Source organism: Schistocerca piceifrons, chromosome 6 (genome assembly GCF_021461385.2).
Source record: "Schistocerca piceifrons isolate TAMUIC-IGC-003096 chromosome 6, iqSchPice1.1, whole genome shotgun sequence".
NCBI lineage: Eukaryota > Metazoa > Arthropoda > Insecta > Orthoptera > Acrididae > Schistocerca > Schistocerca piceifrons.
Genome location: NC_060143.1, coordinates 392942016 through 392950440, shown reverse-complemented (window position 1 = coordinate 392950440; position 8425 = coordinate 392942016).

Below are 8425 nucleotides of genomic sequence, written 5' to 3'. Positions count from 1 at the left end.
ATTTGCTTATGGATGTAATTTATTCATTTTAATTGATTCCGTTGTGGGTTCTTAGTGAAACATGGTTATTGTAACACTAAAAAAAGTTTCGTTTAGTTATACAACATATTTTATTAACTATATTCGATATTTATCACAATATTTTTATTTTCTAGTTGTTACTCAACGCGTTTCGGAGCTACAACTCCATTTTGAAGTACTGTATGCATTCACGGGTGTTACTTCTGCTTCATTTTTTACCTAATAGTAACAAAACAATATAATAGTTGCTTTCACGAGAAAATCTGTTTCATACGGGAGTAATGGCCACATAACATTCGTCTTCTGTTTTGGTGAAAAACTTGCAATTTTCCACAGTATTTTCGAACGATATATTAGCATGTTTGTGACAATACTAGATGACTTAAATGACACACTTAAACTGTTATAGTGATGTGGTACAGTATCGAACTGTGTATAATTCGCGTTTGGATAGATTGACGAAATAGATTTAATATTACTTAGAGGAGTGACAGTTGACAACTTTTGTTTTACATTCTTACAGCTTCAACACGAGATTTGACATATTTATTAACATACAGAGTGGCTCAAAATACTCGTTACAATTTACTGCTTCTAATGCTAAGTGTGTGATGTATACTTACTGAGATTGATATAGTACAATCATATTAATTTAGTTTTTTAATTCATGCATGACGATCAAATGAAATAACCTACTGCAAAGTCACAATGAGGATGATATGGTAGTTAGGGCATCATGGGAGGATGGGTTTACGGTGGAGGGGATAGTGTGTGTGTGTGTGTGTGTGTGTGTGTGTGTGTGTTTAACTTAGAGGGTGTATTATTGTTTTGTATAGGGATAAGGGAGCTGTGTTCATTACTTCTTGTGAGGCTGTTGTATTAAAGAGACAGTCATTTCATTACTGACTGCCGGAAGTAATCGGTTATATTCGCCAACTGTTCATTCAGCATGCCAGTGTATTTATAGTCTGGGTATTTCTAGTGCCTCTAGTATCTAGCGTTTTGTGCCCGAGGGTCGTCTATGGTAAATTGAGATCTGTATCGACGTCTGGAAGGATGCATTTGCTGTAATAAAGAGGAGTTGCCATTGCAGATTTTTTATTTACATTCAAACGTAGAGTCGACTTGTTCGTTATGTCTTTATATTATATTTGCTACCTGTGTGAAAACTGGTTCAATCTGGGCATGTGATCGTTTACTTTCCAGTACCGTATTTCTATCATTAATCCCATTTGAGACAGTTGATCTCGTAAAACTGTGGCGTGCTGTCACTGTTGGTTGAAAAATTGAAACAGATGTAACGCCCATTGTGTCTATATGGTCCAGATTGGAGCTGTAGTTGTGAAACGCGCTAGACAGTAATTAGGAAATAAAAATACTGTGACTGTAGACGGAATATTATTAGGTAGTATATCGCTAGCCTTGAAGTTAGTCACGGACAGCCTACGACGTAATCTGTATTAATAACGTAAATTTGCATGTGCTTGGTGGGTTGTCATTTTTGAAGCAATCTGTGTGGGTGACATCTGCAGTATCCGCTTTCATTACGTGTTAGATAATCCGGTACCACACATTTTTAAGAGAACTATTTGCACGCACGAACGAGGTTAAGTGGCCTCGTGGCGAAATAGGATATCTCACGCGAGCGCGACGTGTGTGCATATGTTCACAGCTTTCCCCGGCGTTCCATTGGTCTACGCAGACCGTTATCGCGAACGAGGAAGCCCCTGTTTACACGTACGAGATAAAGCAAATGAGGAAACGTGCGCCACTCCAAGATAATTGCTTGCCGAGTGAGTAAGCGGTAAGGCAAGCTGTGCTACAGTCGCTATCGAAAACGTTTCAAGTAAGATAACGTATAAACCACTTTCCATTTTCTTAAGGAAAAAATTTAATTGATGTTACCACTTTCATACTGCATACGAACATTAGATGTGCTGATACGTCTCGCATACAGTTAAAGAAACAGAAGAGATTCGGTATGCGAAAGTCGACGTTACAGGGGTGGCACACATAAATTCAGTTGATGTAAATTTTACAGTTATTATATGCTTCCTGCATTCTAAAGTGACACGTATTTAATAGTGAGGTGCGCTGTCAACTTAGTTGTATACACAATGTGCGTAGTGTAAGATGTAACGGATCCTTTATTTCGTGAACCACTTCTCAGAAGTCTCCTATACAACTGCAGCTGTCACAGGGGGATCGTGGTGCGCAAATAACACACCTGCGCCGTTTGTGCCCCTCTATTCCATTACATCTGCTAAGTCAGTTAATGCAGTAGAAATGGCTCTGAGCACTATGGGACTTAACATCTGAGGTCATCCGGCGGGGTCAGGGATTTTCTCTGCCTCGTGATGACTGGGTGTTGTGTGATGTCCTTAGGTTAGTTAGGTTTAAGTAGTTCGAAGTTCTAGGGGACTGATGACCATAGATGTTAAGTCCCATAGTGCTCAGAGCCATTTGAACCATCTGAGGTCATCAGTCCCCTAGAACTTAGAACTACTTAAACCTAATTAACCTAAGGACATCACACACATCCATGCCCGAGGCAGGATTCGAACCTGCGACCGTAGCAGTCTCGCGCTTCCGGACTGAAGCGCCTAGAACCGCACGGCCATCGCGGCCGGCAATGCAGTAGAACTTAGAGCGCTTTCAGTAGGACAGTTAATGTGAAACTTCCTCTTCGTTTAGATCCCTAGTCACAATCAGTGCCTAATCTAAGAAACTGTTTCGTTATTCCACACTTTACTCTTACTGTCTCCTGGTCCTTACGGCAAGAGAAGATGCGTGACAGTTAAACTGGTCTTGTCGTACCTACTTAGTGCGTCTGCTCAGTACCACCTGGGTCTGCTACGACATCCACCGCGAGTTTGTCTACGGAAGTTTACACTTTATCAGTCAGATCTTAATAATGCAATAGTTGAAGGTAACTGTCGCCTCTTCCAGCGGTTATTTTTTCATTAATTTTCAGCGAAATAACACTATTTGCTTCGATCAAGAGTACTTGATTTGACGATGCTTAGTAGTAGGCGCCAAACGAGTCCGTTATTCACAGTGGAATCAGAGGAGCAATCAAATGGCGAGTTGAAGATAGGGGTTGTTTCTCCAATATTCAACAATGGATCAATCTGTCTGCAAGTGTATATGTGTTCGTTGTCAGAACGACATTTAAGACCATCACTAATACTACCGGTTGTCGGTTAGAACCTTTTTAAAGGGATTATGTCACACCTGTTCTCATCAGCTGTGGGGTGAATGCGGCTGTCAAGCGCAGTTTCCGGTACTGCAAGGGATTTGTCCATTGCTGCGGCGTGAGGCGGGGGGGGGATGAACTTGACTGGGAAGAGGTCCACTCTCAGCCTCAAAATGACAGTCGGGGAGTCGCTTCCAAGGCCGCCCCACGCCCCCTCGATTCAGCATCCAAATGGCGCAACTTTAAACATTACAATTAGTTAATAATGTGCAGTGTAGCGAATTACTGTTTTTAATCTAGATATAGGTTCATCTAATGCTCAAGCCCACAACAATTCTTTCACGGAAACAGCGTTCTCTCCGTAAGGCCAGGGAAGATCAAAGTTGCGAAGAAATTTCCTGGATACTGTTTAAAAATAATTGTGCGAACTTATTTTTTAAAAGTGTACCGTTTGAACGAATTTTTTGTAAGTTTCGCACATTTGTATTTATTAATTTGTTTGACCAGCCTCCAGGTCCTTCCTCACATCGGACCACGGTTTTACACACAGAAAGTACACTGCAGTGTAATTTAATTAAGTTAATTAATAATAATAATAATAATAATAATAATAATAATAATAATAATAATAATAATATAATAGGAGTGATTGTATAAACGGACAAAATTTGTGGAAACACATTTTCTATGTGTGTGTGTGTGTGTGTGTGTGTGTGTGTGTGTGTGTGTGTGTGTGTGTGTGTGTAATCTTATGAGACTTAACTGCTAAGTTCATCATCCCTAAGCTTACACTCTACTTAACCTAAATTATCCTAAGGACAAAGACACACACTCATGCCCGAGGGAGGACTCGAACCTCTGCCGGGATCAGCCGCATAGCCCATGACTGCAGCATCTGAGACCGCTCGGCTAATCCCGCGCGGCACATTTTCTGGTACGTAAGTCTTAAGTATGGTCAGTTACTCTAAGTGGCTGCAAAAATCAAAGGCTTTTTAAATGGCTCTGAGCACTATGGGACTTAACTTCTGTGGTCATCAGTCCCCTAGAACTTAGAATTACTTAAACCTAACTAACCTAACGACATCACACACATCCATGCCCGAGGCAGGATTCGAACCTGCGACCGTAGCAGTCCCGCGGTTCCGGACTGCGCGCCTAGAACCACTAGACCACCGCGGCCGGCGTTTTTTAAATGTGTAAAACCATTTAACCATATTCGGCTGCTAATTTTCAGGGTTCCGTACCCGTATCGCAAAAAACGGACGCTTATAGGATTGCCTTCTTGTCCGTCTGTCTGCCCGACCGACTGTTCAAAACACTTTTCTCAGGAACAGGTAGCCGTGTCAAGCTCCAATTTATTCACACATTAGGATCTACAGTTCCTTGGAGATATAAGAAAGTGAAGCTTCTAAGTCAATGCAATCACGGCTATTTATGTAACATATTTTGATGGTCGCAAACACCCTCATCACACCTGTTGTGACCCGTTTCTCAGGAATGTTGACGAAGCAAGTCGAAAGCGGTACCGTATACTAAGGTTTACAGCCCCTTGGCGATGTACATGTAAGCCTCTGAGTCAATTCAAACCCGCTCATGAAAAGCTATAGGGAACCATTGGTTTACAATGAAATTTGGCAAGAAGCAAGGTTTCACTGGACAAGTACAGGAAAAAATTCAAAAATTGTAAATCTGTAATTACATCACACGAAAAGCTATTTCTTTTGTCATTTGTTATCCGACTTCAGATTTCAAACTATAACATTTTCGAGAGCCTTGGAGTCTCTTGGACCGATAAATTGTCAGTATCAATGTCGATAACAGGCAAAAATCGTCAATATGTTGGATTCCCGGAATGGATGAACTGTCTAGCTACATAATTAAGTTTGTACGAAACCCTAAGTGTGCGAATCCCACTCGTACCTAGCCAGTTTTTGTTTTTAAAAGAATCTTTCTTCATTTTGTCATCCACTTACGCACCATCAGTTGATTTAGGCACTTGGTCTTTATCAAGTGCTTCAAAAAATCGAAAGCGCTGATAACCTAGTATTTGAGCCTCCCTAAACCAACCACACACACACACACACACACACACACACACACACACACACACACACACACACACACACAATCTAAGCACCATGTACTTCAAACTGCTTTTACTTTTGAATCAGTTGATGATTACTGTGCTCCGAAATCAGCTGATAGCGTTCAAGTGAACGATGGTCTTAAAAAGATAGTCATTTCTTATAGCCGGAGGAGGAAAAAGATTTTTACCTACAAAAAGTTTACTCCAGCTGTAGACTCAAGCTGAAGGGAATTAATGCCGGTGGGCCCAGAGGAAACATTGCTGTAAATAAAGAATGCTTTATTCAGCTTCAGTGCATGCTCTGTCGCGGCTCAGCGTGGCAGTACACGTCTCACCCTGTTGACCCTGGCTGGCTCTAACGTACGGGGCGGTGGCTTCTGCGATAGAGAGAGGATGGTGGGTAGGCACCCTGCGTTGCTGACAGAAGGCCCGGGGCTGGCCAGCAGCCTCTATAGGCCATGAGGGACTTAGTGTGGTGACAGGTGCAGCCCGGTCTCGAACCCATGTCTCACTGTCCAGTGTGGACCTGGCATTGATTGTGCTGCTGGACTCCGGCAATGAGAACGCTTCGGCATCAAAATTCAAACATATCTATATCATTCCGAGGCGCATTTGTTTAACTAAAACCTGGCAACTAGTCACGTCGCCCTAAGAAGAAATTGGCCCTACTGTGGTGACATCGACCCACCTGCCACGGTTATTACCAACGCTGCGCGGTGCAGTTTTCTGCTGAGCGTGGCTAGCCTCTCCTCGCAATTCCCTTACGGACCCACATTTCGCCACACTGCAGATGCTTATAGACTACTCCACAGTGGCTTTGTCACTACTACTTATTACTTCTGCTGAAAGACACTACAATGGCTTCATCTAAGCAGTACTAATGGGTCTACTCGTTAGCCGACGCCCAGGTGCCTTAATTTCCTTCCCAAAGGCGTTGAATTTACTGTATATGATAAGGATAGAGACTGTGCATACCCTCATGTCTGCCAGACTCTTGTACGTGGAACGCCAGTTGTTGAACGAGTGCATACTACCAACTGAATGTCTTGTACTTCTTGTTGTGTACGACTTCATACACAACAGTAAGGAGAGGTGGGCTACAGAGTGGCGTGGCAACTTTCATCTTAGGAGAGCTGGACAGGAGCGTAAATGTTTAGTGAACAAGTTAACACAACAAACAGAAGATTTACTTAACTTGTACTTTTCCAAGTGAATGAAGACTCATTCCAAATCGGCAGCAAGAACTACTAGAGTCCAGCTCATACTGAAGCAACTAGCATGAGACTCGGTGTTGTAATGCAACGGCTCCGAGTGCAAGTGGCCAGAGTTGCCGCCGCCGGCCATTCTGTATCGTGGCGGCAGAGGGCGCTAGCAGTCCAGAGCAGCCGGAGGTTTGGCTCAGTTGACGTGTTCCACTGGGTACGCCGTATCCCGCACGACCGCTATCGGCATTGGACGGAAAGTCGCCAACTCTCATACGCCGGCAGGGTGGTATCAATATGTGATACCACACTGCACATGCACTACCTTCATTCATACTCAGCATAATCGCCTTTATGATGGGTTCAAATGGCTCTGAGCACTATGGGACTTAACTTCTGAGGTCATCAGTCCCCTAGAACTTAGAACTACTTAAACCTAAATAACCTAAGGACATCACACACATCCATGCCCAATCGAACCTGCGACCGTAGCGGTCGCGCGGTTCCAGACTGTAGCGCCTAGAACCGCTTGGTCACTCCGGCCAGCTGCAGTTCAAACTAGCGTCCGGCCAGCCACATTTAGGTTTTCCGTGATTTTCGTAAATCGCTGCACGCAGATGCCGGGATGGTTTCTTTGAAAGGTCACGGCCGATTTCCTTTCTCATCCTTGACACAACGTGCGCTTGTATTCCGTCTCTAATGTCAGAATGTTAAACCCAAGCTTCCTTCCTTTCCATAATGCTCCAAACGTTCTCAGTTGGGGAGAGATCCGGCAACCTTGCTTACCAAGGTAGTGTTTGGCAAGCACGAAGACACGGTAGAAACTCTCGCTACTTGTGAGCGGACGTTACCTTTCTGAAATGTAAGCCCAGAATGGCTTGCCATGAAGGGCAACAAAACAGGGCATAGAACATCGTCTACGTACCGTTGTGGTGTAAGGGTACCGCGGATGACAACCAAAAGGCACCTGCTATAGTTGAAATGGTACCCCAGCGCATTATTCACGGTTGTCGGGCCGTAAGTTGGGCGTCAGTCAGGTTGTATCCCACCACTGTCTGGGGCGTCCCCAGACACATCTTCGCTGGTCATCGAGGCTCAGTTCGAAGCGGGACTCATCAATGAAGACAAATCTACTCCATTCAATGAGATTCCATGTCGAAGACGTGTCTGGAGAGGCCGCGAACAGCAGTAGGATACCAACCCGAGAGTTGCCGGCCATACGGCCGTCAACTTTGAGTGACGGTCTGGGATGCCATTTCTTTTCACAACAGAACCTCTTTGGTTGTCATCTGTGGCTCCCTTACGCCAGCAGTACGTCGACGATATTATATGCCCTCTTTTGTTGCCCTTCATAGCAAGCCATCCTGCGCTTACATTCCAGGAAGATAACGAACCCTATTTTGGCCCGCAAGGCCGCCGGATCTCTCCCCAATTGAGAAAGTTTGGAGGATTGTGGGCAGGGCCCTCTAACAAGGTCGGGATTTTGGCGATTTAATGCGCCAATTGCACATATGTTGGCTCCATATCCCTCAGAGGACCGCAGCAACCTCCTGCAAAATCCAGTTCCATTCAGTTGAAGAGGTCCACTTTTTTTGCACACATTTGCGCTACGAGGTGATAGCATTTATCAAATGCGGATAATTTGCTGGGCTGTTAAAGTATCAGCCGTCTTCGTATCTGAGCACCAGATAGGATCAGCAGCACTATCAGATTGTTCCATGACGACGCTGTTTACAAGAAAATTTCGTCACTGGACGATGGTAAAGAAATGCTTGAAAGTATAGACTTATTTTCCATTAAGTATAGTGAATGTAGGCCCTCTTTAAATATGAATAAATGCAAGATAACGCCTATGAAAAACAGACAGAAGCTGACAGTATTAGATTGTAAGCTTAGTAACAACTTGTGCAGAACGTTGCA